The sequence below is a fragment of the Nuphar pumila genome, chromosome 6 (genome assembly GCF_984573655.1).
Source record: "Nuphar pumila chromosome 6, dmNupPumi1.hap1.1, whole genome shotgun sequence".
In the NCBI taxonomy this organism is placed as follows: domain Eukaryota; kingdom Viridiplantae; phylum Streptophyta; class Magnoliopsida; order Nymphaeales; family Nymphaeaceae; genus Nuphar; species Nuphar pumila.
This window is the reverse complement of record NC_143254.1, coordinates 51,326,833-51,340,560: the sequence shown is the minus strand read 5'-3', so window position 1 is coordinate 51,340,560 and position 13,728 is coordinate 51,326,833.

Genomic DNA, 13,728 nt, shown 5'->3' with positions numbered 1-13,728 from the left:
AAAAGGGCACAAAACCCGAGAGACAAGAAACAAAAAAAATAACAGATGAAATCCAAATGCCTTTAGCAAGAGACAATAGGCCATGTAAATACAAGAGAAGAAACAAGATATAAATAATTAGATATTTCATTGATGTGAAATAAACACAAAAATATACAAGAAAAAATTCACTACAAACACAGTCCTACACACACCTAAACTACCCATCACCTATGTCACATGGGTGCGGGTGCAGGTGTGCGACAATATATATATATTCCAAAAGTTGAACATAAATGACCCTGGATGCAGTCAACGCACCCAAGGTCAGGTTGACCGCACCGGGTGCCGCACCCACATCGTGTCGCGTCGATGCGAGTGCGGCACCCGATTGGCCGAGTCCATGTGACATAGCCCGTCACTCTCATACTTTACAAGGCACACACCTACACATACATAAGACAGGAAGAAGGAGAAAAAGGAGGGCCCAGCCCAATGGCTAGTTGGGAGAGGTGCAACAGCTAGTTGGACCTCTTCCAACTAGCCGTTCAACGGCTAAGATTGGTCAACATATTTTGACCAAAAACAATAAAAAATAAGTAATAAGAATAAAGAACAAAAAATAGTCATTTAATTAATGACTAAGAAATAAATGAAGTAAAATTTTATTTACCTCTAATGGCATACCTTAAGTATACTCAACCTATACAATACCTAGACTACACTTGATAAGTATACCAAAGATATACCTAAAAGGAAATTCAAAAAATATACAAAGAAAAGGAATATACAAAAGGATATACCTAGGTGTACTTTGGTATGCTTAAATACATACCCAACAATTCATATATCTTAAAAACAAAATCATCCGACCTTGAGGCACTATTAGGGGAGATTTCAAACCATGATGTATGGACAAAGTAGAGCAACCATTATTTCCACAATATAGTACGTGCACTCCTCAAATTCTTAGTTTTTCTAATTCACAGAAGGTAGCATTTGTTGGAAAGCGTGGTACAATTATGGTGCAGCTCATGATTGCAATTTTTCCATGTAGAACAATAAAATCTTCAAGACGGCTTCAGTCATGTCACATAGGTATCGGTGCTTGTACATGGTACATGGGTATAACTGATATGACATGGTTGTTTCCTACATGAAGGGCGTGAGGGTACAGTTAGATTGTATATGTTGCCACACAACACCCGCAATATACATGATAGATATTGCAAGTAGAGAGTTCCACTTTAATATGAAGTAGGTAGAAGATTTATTAAAACATACACTGTTTCCCATATATTACATAGCATGTAATATATAGGAAACAACGCCCAGAACCAGCATTGACTCAGGTGCACTGGGCATTTTGAAGTACTCATTACATAGCTTCAATCATAATGTTATTGTCTTGCTACAAAGCAACACTGGGAGCAAGGGCGGATCCAGGGGGCGAGGAGCCCCCCCTAAAGTTTTGAAAATTTCAACGAGTAGTAACACCCCACCATTTCATACTTACCTTCCAAACCTGTGTGTGTGTGTGTGTCCTGTGTACAAATCAATTTTTGCATCATGGTTACAAAGATAATGCATGGCCATGGATCAGTTTTTTTTATTTTTGTTCCATTTCTCTGAAATTCAACTAAATTAGACTTGGTTGACAGTGATTAATTATTTTGGTTTCAGAGTGAAGGCTTGGGTGTCTGGGTTCCTGCTCCTCACCGGAATATTTCCAGTTTGCAGGCTGGCTTGTTTTACAACCTGCCTCCTCAGGGGCAACACATGACATTTGGTCCTACACAAGCAGGCCATGCTGCATTTGCATGGATGTTTCACCCAGCACAGACCATGGCAGCAGCAACAGTCCATCCTCTTCTACAGCAGTGACAGACCATTGGCCCTGCTGTATAAGTTGTGGGGATACAAGCAGGAGTGTATCAGCAACCACAACGTGCACAGATCAATTGGGCCAATAATTATTGAAAATTGATAATTCAACACAAATTTCTTAGGGAAAAACAGAATGAGCAAAAGTGCATCAGCCTGGGATCTGTGAGTGTAAATATTTATACAAAAAGCAGCCGACAAGGAATGTGGAAACAAGTTCGGTTTCCATCTAGTATTCAAAGAGAATGTCAAATTCCCTGGTTGGGAGGAATTCAGTCATTGACTCGTTATTAACCATTTTAAGTTAGTCAGGGATGGAATGTGTAGGTTCTCTTCCCTTTGTCCCTGTTGTTTCTCTAGTGAGTTCTAGTTTTGAATTATTGTGGGTGGTGAAAAGCTTAGCATTGCATATTAACATATTTTTTGTAATTTTGTATAGTATAGCAGCTATAGCTTGATTTTGTGCATGCCATGTAATTCTATATAGCTATACCTATTGTCATCATGATCTTCTTTCTTTGGGATGAGGCCCATAAATAACCTCATTGTGGACTATTTTATTTTATTATAAAACTTTTTTGCCCCCCATTAAGCAAAATCCTGGAACCGCCACTGACTGGGAGGACATTTACTCGACATCGTGTTACGAAGGAAATAACTGAATTTGTCACTATGCTGGGTGTAGCTGACAGGAAAGAATGACCATGGCCTGAAATGCAGGAAATCAAGCTGGACACGAGACAGGTGCTTGAACCCAGCATACCAAATCATGCCTAAGGCATGGCAATCTAATCAAAATACAGGTGAATAACATATGAACTAGATATAGAAAGGAACTGCAATTCCAACTTCAGCAAATAGTCAAAGTTCAAACAGCTGAATAACTGAATTTGTCACTATGTTGGGTGCAGCTGCCAGGAAAGAATGACCATGGCCTGAAATGCAGGAAAGCAAGCTGGACACGAGACAAGTGCTTGAACCTAGCATACCAAATCATGCCTAAGGCATGGCAATCTAATCAAAATATAGCTGAATAACATATGAACTAGATATAGAAAGGAACTGCAATTCCAACTTCAGCAAATAGTCAAAGTTCAAACCCAAATACCCTTCTTGATGTCATCCATGGTTAAAATTCCAAGAAAACCCACTTTGAATAGCAGTAAATTCATGAACTCAAGCTTCAACTCAATGATGCATACCCTCCTACAGATTGACTATCAATCCATATTTTCCCCTCACCTAGACCCTTCCCTTTGTATAGACTATAAATAAAGTCAAGCACAAGGGGACTTGAACTCAGGGAAAGCGTACAATTGTGCCCTAGCACACTGCAAGTGGATCACAGTTGAAAATACTAGAAAGAGCAGAAAAAGGAAACTTAATGAACATAGAAAGATAGTTAACACTCTTCATCCAACTGTTATAGTGCAGATTGGTGATCTGCCAAAATCTCAGGGGAGGGGGGGGGGGGGGGGGGGAATGCTCTAACATCCCCACCATCCAATTGATGGTGGGGCCCACAATAAAGGTACTGAGTGTTAAGATTAATGTAATATAAGTATATATATATACGTATATATATAGTGTTTAATATATATAATATAATAATATATATAATATAATAATATATATTATATATATCATAAATATATGGGAGACAAGTCAAACTAGCTTGACTTGCTCCCAACGGCAATGGCTAGAATTCTAAGCTGTTGGGAGCTCTCTCCCACATGAAGGCTTTCCCTCTTTTTCACTTCTTCTCTCCTTCTCTTCTCTACCTTTCTCTATAAATATGGGTGGGTGGGTGCCTTTGTAAAGTGAGAGAGTGATGGGTAGTATTAAGGTTGGTCTATTATTTTTCTTTGAGTGCATTGTAGTGAGGCTTGAATGTAATTTTATTTTGTATTTCTTTTAGTGTCCATTATGAATAAAATTATTTATTTATATTTTAATGTGTCTTTTATTTTTTAAGTTTGTTGTTTAAATGTATAATGTTTTGAGTCTTGGAGATCATCATGGAGTGCATTGGAATCTGCACCATTTCATGTGACTGAGGACGTCATCAATGACGGCAATGGCAATGGTTGTTAATCACATCAATGAGTGGTGGGCATGTTAGAGCATTTAACCACTGTGATTTGGCAGATCATATGATCCACTCTCCCATTACTGCTGCTAATGAGGCTCAACCAAGGTTGTCAAACTAGGAAGCGTAAGCGGGACACGATACGGGAAGTGGAAGCGAGAAGCGAAGCATTTTAAAATCTAAAGAAAGCGATAAGCGAGGTATCAATTTGAAAGTGAAATGAGAATAAAAAAAAGCAATATGGAAACTGAATAGGAATCAAACAAGAAAAAACTAAAAACTAAAATAAAATTGAGTATTCTTATATTTCATGATTTTTTAGTGTAAGAATTATGTTTTTTTGTTAAAATCTAACAATGATGGTTGCCAATTTAAAGAAAGAACATGAGAAGTGTGAAAGTGTGAGAGGAAAAACACGGAAAACATGAAAAGAAACGTATGAAAATCATATAGAAAGCATGGACAATGCTTGTGGGAGCATAGGAGAGGCATGGGAGAATCGAGATTCCCATGAAGTTTCGGAAGCGAAGAGTATTGCGCTTCCGAAGCGAATTTCTAGGAAGTGTGCTTCTCACTTACCTAAGAAGCTTCCAGTAACTATGGGTTCAACCTACCGGTCCCATGTCAACAAGCACAAAGCCTATCTCTGACAAGATCCCAATAGTTGATGAAAACCCTGCCATACACAAGTAAAGACAACCTAATTGAAACCTATCAAACTTGACAAGATTAAACAAAACTACCTTTTAATTTATAGCTTACAATTCAAGTTTCATTATGTATGATAACTATGTGCAAAAATCCCCAACTACAAATGAATTTAGTAACACCATAACAAAGAGAGCAGAATAGTGTTATAAAATCATCATATTACACAATATGAAATGGTCTGCAGGAAAATCGTGTAAAAGACAAATACATCTTCCTACCACATTTGATTTTGGGAATGAATCATATTTGAATCAAAGAAGCCACAATTTTAATCATACAGAAATGTGCAAGAATTCATATCCTATTTGTTGATGATATTTTGACCAAATTTCACTATCATTTTCAAACCTTTAGATTTTGGCCATCTTGATCATGACATAAAGATTTCCTTTTGAGCTCTATCAACAAATCTAAACAAATAAAATATTAGAAACTGTAAGAAATAATACACGTTGGGGCAGCAAAGATTGACCATAGAGTAGGTTACATTGTACAGATGTAAGCATTACTAGGGAAACAAATAGAATCAACTGCCCATTTAAGTAACAGAAATTACAAGGAGATAAACAGCAAAAAAACATGACACTATAAACAATTTATAAAAGTACCACCATGTTCGCTGGTAGACTCCTTCAAGTTGTACATATATTTTAGCCATTGACAACTTGTCCTATAGTGACAACTCTTGCAAGCACAATTTGTAAAGGTATCCATGAATAATTCTCCTTACCATCAAAACAGTGCTCTGCCTCCCAGTCCTCTAGTTTTTCATTTTAAAAAGTTTTTTCAAGGATCTCTTGTTTTCCAATCTTATAACTTTCAAAAAAAAAAATCCAATTGAAGAGCTTGATGGCCCTTGTGTTATCACAAAAAATGCAGACATCTTCCTTCCTATTCATCAAGTATGCAAGGATCTGATGAAAATAGGTTATTCAAATGCAACAGATGGTTTTCCATATAGATATTTAGTCTCTGCACTTGATCATACAGCAATTTCTTGCTTCTTAGTCCATAAAATCAGGTTTCTTCCAAGAAATGTTCAATAGTAACATATATGTATGAATGATACTTACACGTGCATGTAATGTACATGAAAATATCAAGTGAAAGACAGTTACAGACACTTCTTTTGTAATGTAATGTGCATAAAAATATTAAGTGCAAGATAGTTACAAACACTTCTTTTGTAATCAGAAAGGAGAGAAAAGGGAGAGGGAAAAAGTGTGACAAGAGAGGGAAAAACGATGAGATAAGAGAAAAAGAAAAAGCATGTTCCTAATTCTCACCTAGAGAATTGAGCAACCTTTTTGTCATAATATGGGGGGAGGAGGTAAACACTGCATGAGAAAATACAGAAAAGTAAAAAAGTTGTACAACCTCTGAAGTTTAGATGAATAATTGCTGGGTTCTTCCAAAAAATAAAACTGAAAAGACTATTCGGTGCAGTGCTAGAGGTCATTACTGTTCAATATACGGTCGCATGTGAGGAAAAAAAAGTACATAAAGCATCACACTTTTTCTCCATACACATGGAGTGATTCAACACTTGACACATGATATGGAGGAAACTAACACGAGTGGGTCAAACAAACAAAGATCAGATTTATGAGAAATTGATATTTAGCTATTTTGTTTTATTTGAGAAAATAAAATAGTGGATAGCAATAAACATAAAAAAAATGATGCTACAATGCTACATATAGTACTGAAGTAGAACATAACCACTTCCAACACCCATATAAAAAATTTCATGAATCTACACTACAGACAAAACTATTGGTTGTTTAACATCATTAATGTAAAATAGCCTGTTCAAAGCAGAAGCTAGATTCATTGGCATAGGTAAGTAGGTTGCTGATATAGCTATTAAGCAGTTGTGAAGGCAAGGTGCAGTTTTTTAACAATTGAACCTGTACAAAGTTATGCTTCACCAATTGATATTATCTGGTCTTGACAATCTTGGGAAACTACCAGTCACATCAATAAACTTTTGACACAGAGAAAATGATGTCACATTTATGCTGAGTAAGCAAAACAATGCACTCACCTCAGAGGAGAAAAAGATAACTACCTCTTCTAATACAATGAGTTTCATCAGCAAGAAGATCTATTGACTCACATTTCTGTTTCTTCAAATGTATCACTGCATTGCCTACCACCTCAAACATATGCAGTAGAAACTCAAGAGACAAAAAGGCTGTTGAGAAACACCAGACAAAATCATCATCATCATCATTGTTGTCATCCTCATTACTTGATTAATTATAGGAAACATAACAGCAACATCTAGTGGAAGAATATAAAATAAGGAACGACTTTTATGTAGTAAGAATAGAAGACTACACGTCACATGAAGAATCATAACATTTATGCTCTTTTTGCCATGGCACACAGGTTTGGGTGTTGGTATGTATTATAGAACAGTTGTTCTCCAGAAGAAAGGTTGCAAAGAGGCATGTGCATGTGTATGGGGTATACCTTCAAGTTCAATGTGTGTGTAGGTTTCCACAAGCATATATAAATATGGCAACATAGTACTCTTTCCCAGTAGAAAGAGGTAACCATGTAGTAGACATTTAATGTGTGTCCGTGTATTCTAGGTTTCCACAGGCATATATAAATATGGAAACATAGTACTCTTTTCCCAATAGAAAGGTAATCATATAGTATACATTCAATGTGTGTGTATGTGCAGGTTCACACAAGCACACATGCACATGCACTATTCTGTGTGCATGTACGTGGTCAATGTATGGATAAGTAGTCATAGAAAGATAAAATACATAAAGCAATAATTCTTTTCATATAGAGTTATGATCATAATAGTACACCATCAGCACGTATGGGATTGGACCCATTAGATATCAATGAGTAAGAAGAGAAACCAAGCCCATCCCAGATCAAACAAATCGATTTCAGGCACAGAAACAGCCAAAACCAAAAGCCTCCTGGTCTTTTGATATGTGTGTGTGCATGTGCATGAGAGAGAGAGAGAGAGACCAAACACAACCCAGCCAACATATCTGAAAAGAAAAGACCTTAATCCGTCTGCTACTTTTGCTAAGGGAAGTTTTATTTCACTATTCCAATGAAGCGTTAGATATGAATCTGCCTCCGGACACTTAGCATCCGTGTACTCAGGACATGACATAACACCAGATACAGCACCAGACACATCATGACAATTGAATGACACAATCAAGCCTTGTGTCATACATGGTCAACATTGTGTCCCTAACTTCATCCTTTTCTTTAATTTGATTACTTAGTTTGTATTTACTTGCATTTTTCTTTTGGAATTTGCCATCGATTACATTTCATTTCAATTTTCAACTGGATTTATTTTTAAAGAATATGCAGTTAAGATAGAATTCATGCTTTAGATACAAAATTTTGGATAATACAACTAGACACACATACACACGCCTGTGTCCTACCTTTACAAAAATCTCATCTCCTAGAAAGCCTGATTGCACTGTGTCCTATACCTGTTCCACGTCTGTGATGTAGCATTGAAGTTGTTGGACGAACATGTAGCACCCACTGTTACATGCAATAAGTGTGAACTAGTAGCAGGCTAGCAGCAACCTACATATATAATTACTTACCAGTTTTAACATGCCACCTTTTCTCTAACGATCTTCTACTGACATGATGCATGCAAAAGATATCTGCTGGACCCAATAGAAATTAAGATGGTAAAAGCTAGAAAAATATCTTACTGAAGTTTTCCTAACCTCAATGCAGTTTAAATATTTGCAACCAACATTTTGCTTGCCTTTCCAAATATTATAAAAAGCACACGGTATCATATTCAGCAGAAAAGAGAAATACAAATTTGCAAATTCTCCACTGTTTCCTTGTTCTGTCTTTCCATATGATTTCTTGTCTAATTGCAAGTGTTCCAATTTTACTCATTCCAACCTTTAAATAACAACAAAATATTTTAATTTTAGGCTAAAATCTATGATAAATAGCATTAGCTTAAACAGTAAACATGGCAAAATGATCCAACAGAACCTGAGCATATTAAAAATAAAAAAAAAACTCTCTGGAACCGATAGGTCATACCTTATAGGCTTGAATTATAGGACGAACAATTGCCTTCAAAACACCTGTAACTTTGAATCCATCAGGATGAAGTTCTTTCAACGATCAGTAAAATTCAATTTTATATTTAAAACAACCTAAGAAAAGAGCATCAACAAATGACAGGGACAATCATGCACAAAAAAGAAACAATTAAGAAAACAAAAAGTCCATCCAAAAGAGAAGCAAGAGGCGACGCAAAGCGAAACCAAATAGCAACAATAATTCAAATGTCAGACTCAGAAATCTTTAAAATCCAATGATTTAACAATAATTTGCTTAGTATGAAGAATTTTGTAACATAAATTTCACAAGTATCATTCCAAAGTAGTTGCTACTTGAAGGTCAACAGTGCAGTCAATACCATTTATGTTGCACAACACAGCGACAGATTTACATGCAATTTCCCAACATTTCAAAAAAAAAAAATAATCAAACGTATTGACTTATTAGAAAAGCCAGCTTCATAAAAAGAAATACTGATAGCAAAGGAATTGAATGAAGAAAGCAGGATGAATGGATCCACAATATCTTATTCCCTAACTGAGAGGCCGTCGTTTTGAATCCAGCCGGTATATGCCCTCATATGGTTCTGTGATAATTATACATTACTTGTGTCGAAATAATAGCAATGTGAACGCTAACATTGTGATCCTTATCCTTCATGTTCGACATTCCACACGAAGAAACTATTTTCCTACAATTCAAATGAAATCGACCGACGTATTGAACAATTCATAGAAAAAGAAAGCAAACTAAGAACGAAAAGCAAGCAAATACCAACATAGACGGAGGAGCGACGAAGGAAACCGGATCAGTAGAGCCAGATCATCTGAATCGAGCGGTACCGTTCGATTCCAGCCGGTACAAGATTCCCACTCCGACACAGTAAATCTAGAAGGAAACACAACTCGCAAGCCTCAGTCTTCATCCGTGACACCTATTGCATCGGTTTCTATGCTCATTCTTTCGTGGATCACCACGGAAACGCCAATGGCACGGCCAAATTCGATTCAGTTCGGTATTTCGATGACCGTGAGCAGAGTTTCGGGCACAACACCAACGAGTTGTAATTCGTTCAGGGCATCGGACCTTAAGAAACGATCGTCTAGCAGGCGAATGCACAAAACGAGAGAAAGAAAGAAGGGGAAAGGAAAAAGAAGAACAGACGGCTTTCCTGAAGCAAACTGTTTAAGCACGATAATAAGAACGCAAACCCTAGAAAAATTCCTCAATAAGTCATCAACGGGGCTTCGATCGGTACAATCGAGAGCTATATAGCGATCGGAGTGCCGCTTTGGGCTCTTCCTGAGTGAAGGAATAGTCGAGGTCACGGACTATCAGAAGACCTCCTCCTGAGAATAAGGAGTGTCGATCTACTCCTAAGAACAATAATAAGGAGTTATCGGATATTGTCATGTCATAGAAATATCTTTTGTAACAAACTTTCTGAATAAATTTTCTTAAGATAGAGCCCAATAAAGAGCTTTATATATATGGTAAAGGATGCAAATAATAATAAAAGGGGAAAAGCCTGAGCTCCTTCTCGCGGATGTAGGTTATTAAGCCAAACCACGTATATCCCTTTTCTGTTTACGCTTATGGTATCATATTCATGGCCTCCTCTTCAGCCTCATTCTCCATGATCAAATACCCTGCATTACCCGTCAACTTTGAATCTAGCAAATTTTGTTTCCATCAAGCTCTCACACTCGATCTACCTGCTGTGGAGAACGCAGGTGTTGGGTCTCGTTCAATCACAGGAACTTCAAGGATTCATTGATACTTCCACGGCTACTCCACCACACTTTATCATTACAGATGATAATACTGTTACGATGAATCCTGATCGGCTTTTGCATGGGTGAATTACTGGCACACTCTCAGAAGAAGTGCTTGGCTTCCTGGTTGGTATAGATTCAGCTACTCAGGTACGGAAAACGTTAGAAGATAACTTTGCTATAGACTCTCAAGAACTAGAGTGTTTTCTCATTCAGAAAATGCAAACCTTTAAAAAGGAAGCATCCACTATGACCGAATATCTTGCAGCCTTTAAAAATATGTACGATGAGCTTGCCCCTTTTGGTAAGCCATAATCTGACGAACACAAAGTTTTTTCACTTCTTAATGGTCTGGAAAATGAGTATGAATCTTTTGTGACCACTAATGCTAAAACCTTCGATTCCTATCTATTCTCGTCAGATAACTCTTGTTCAAGGACATGAGACTGGAAAATCTCTACAGCCTAGTGAACATAACTCTAATTTGAATCAACATGCTGTGTAAAAATTTGAATCAACATGCTGCATTCTACACCCAGAAACAACAAGGTGGTAGTAGAAGATATAACAACAATAGACAAGGAGGTTATAATTTCTCATCTTGCGGCCACGGTTTTACTCAAGTGAACAATCAACCCACACGACAACCTCAACACAATCAGAATCAAAAGGGCAAACAGTCGGATAACAGAGAGAAAATCGTTTGTCAAATTTGTATGAAACCTAACCATTCTGCTTTAAAGTGTTATCATAGGTTCAACCACATGTATCAAGCTTCAGACATTCCTCAAGCTCTGACAGCCATGAACGTCTCTGACAGTCCAGATGAAGCATGGTTTCCAGATACTGGCTCAAGTTCTCATATTACTAATGACTCAAGTATTCTCTCTTGCCCCAAGCCCAAAAAATCATGGTTGAAAATGGCGATAGGTTTGATATTACTCACACTAATCTTGTTACTCTTGCAACTAAGCACGACAACATTGACCTTGAGAATGTATGAGTTGTACCGGCCAATAAGAAAAACCTCATATCAGTGAGTCAGATAAAAATCTAATAGTCGGGTTTTTTTGCTGATCATTTTGATACGAAGGACAAGACAACTCAAAAATTAATGGCAACGGGACCTAGTTGGGAAGATCTCTATGTCTTGCCGCAATAAACAAAGACCATGTTCTTTGCAAATCGATAACGAGTTGTTGACTTCGATACTTGGGACAGGCAGTTAGGACACCCTCACATGAAAACAATTGGTTTTTTTATTAAGCATCGATTTATTTCAGGTTTCAATAATAAAAGCAATAGATTATTGTTAAATCCTGTCAATTACCGCTACCCCGTGTTGAAAAACACAAGGCAGGGGGCACCACCTCGAAAATAAGCTAGGCAGGGGGTGCCCCCTTGCCTTACTGTTTCTCCGATGCCTTGCTTGATTTCTCCTGCAGGGGGTGGCACCACCCTGTCTAGCTTGTTTTCTAGTAGGTGGTGCCCCCCTGCCTTGTGTTTTTTGACATGGGGTAGTGGGTGCCTTGTTGATTGATTTTTTTTTTCGGTAGAGGGTGACTTCATTTTAACGCAGTGTCTCTTGTAGATTTCTCAACGGATCTCGCTTGTGCCCCATCACCCGTGGTAAATAAGTGACAAAAATAATGTAAATCGGGTAAATACCCGTGGTGATTAAGTGATGCAAGTGCATCATATGTTATTTAATTTATTGGATGCAACATTTTATTTTACTATTCACACACTCACTTAGTTGTTGATATTTAGGACTGCTTTGATGCAGTTTGAAGATCATGCTGAGCATGATTTTAATGTATGAGAATAGAAGTGTTCTTAATTTTGAAGTACGGATTTCATGCTAGGCATGGTAGTAGTTAGCGGGATATTGGAGTGTGTTTGTTGCATGTACATGTTTGATATTGTTTTGATACGAATGATTTGAATGTCTTGCAATGTTTGATGTGTCTGTATCCATGCTTGCATGAAGTTATTTTTTATTTGATTATGCCTTCCATGTAAAATTGTATCATAAATTTTTTGTTCAAATGAATATATCGTTCTATATAATTTGATTTCAAATTTATAAATATCCTCGTGATGTGTATAAATATGATGTGATGGTGTATTGCACATGAAAGTTTAAACAAAAAATTGCTCACAAACAATCACCAAATAAGAATTAATAGATAAATTAGATATTTGTTTTATCATAGCATTATTAAGATTTTGTTTTAACTGGTGATTCGAATATCTGTAATATTATAGGACAAAATAACTGCAAATTGTGAATGGATGTATCGTAGGATAGTTGATAATGAGGTGTCGTATGAATATATGAATGATGTTGACAGTTTTATTGAATTCACAATGGCAAGTGTCAGTACAGTGGATCACACCGGTCGGATCAGATGCCCCTGCACGATGTGTAAGAACAATCAATTTGTAGAACCTCATGACGTTAGACATCACCTATACAAGAAGGATTTTGTTAATGGTTATCAAAATTGGGTGTTTCACGATGAAGAATTTTAGAATAATTATGACGCAAGGGTGGATGTGGTGCACGATAATCCATATGTAGACATGATATTTGATGTCGTAGGACCGCAAATGAGTTCTGTTGTGGGACATAGTGATGCACCAACTGGGGTAGAGGAAGAAACAACAAACATTGCAGTTAGCACATTCTATGACTTACTTAGAGATGCTGATGAACCACTATGGAATGGTTGCGAGAGTCACACTATCCTGTCTGCAGTTCTTCAACTACTGAATTTAAAGTGCGAGTTTAATTTGAGTCAATCATGTTTTGACCATCTGTGCTCTATTGTGAAAAGTATATTGCCCAAAGATGAGAAATTACCATAAAATCTCTATCGTGCGAAGGTTATGATCAATGCTCTAGGTATGGGGTACCAAAAGATAGATGCTTGTCCCAATCACTACATGTTGTATTTTAAAGATCAAGAAAAAAATAGTTCATATCCATCATGTGGACATCCTCAGTTCAAGCCAAAGATAAAGGAAAATGGTAGCACAAGGTCAAAAGAAGTGTCGTATAAGTCACTCTGCTACTTTCCTCTCACCCCTAGATTGCAACGACTTTATATGTCTTCGAGGATAGCTAAACAAATGATATGACATGCAAATAAAGTTCGACATCATAAAGACAAGATCACACATCCTATTGAC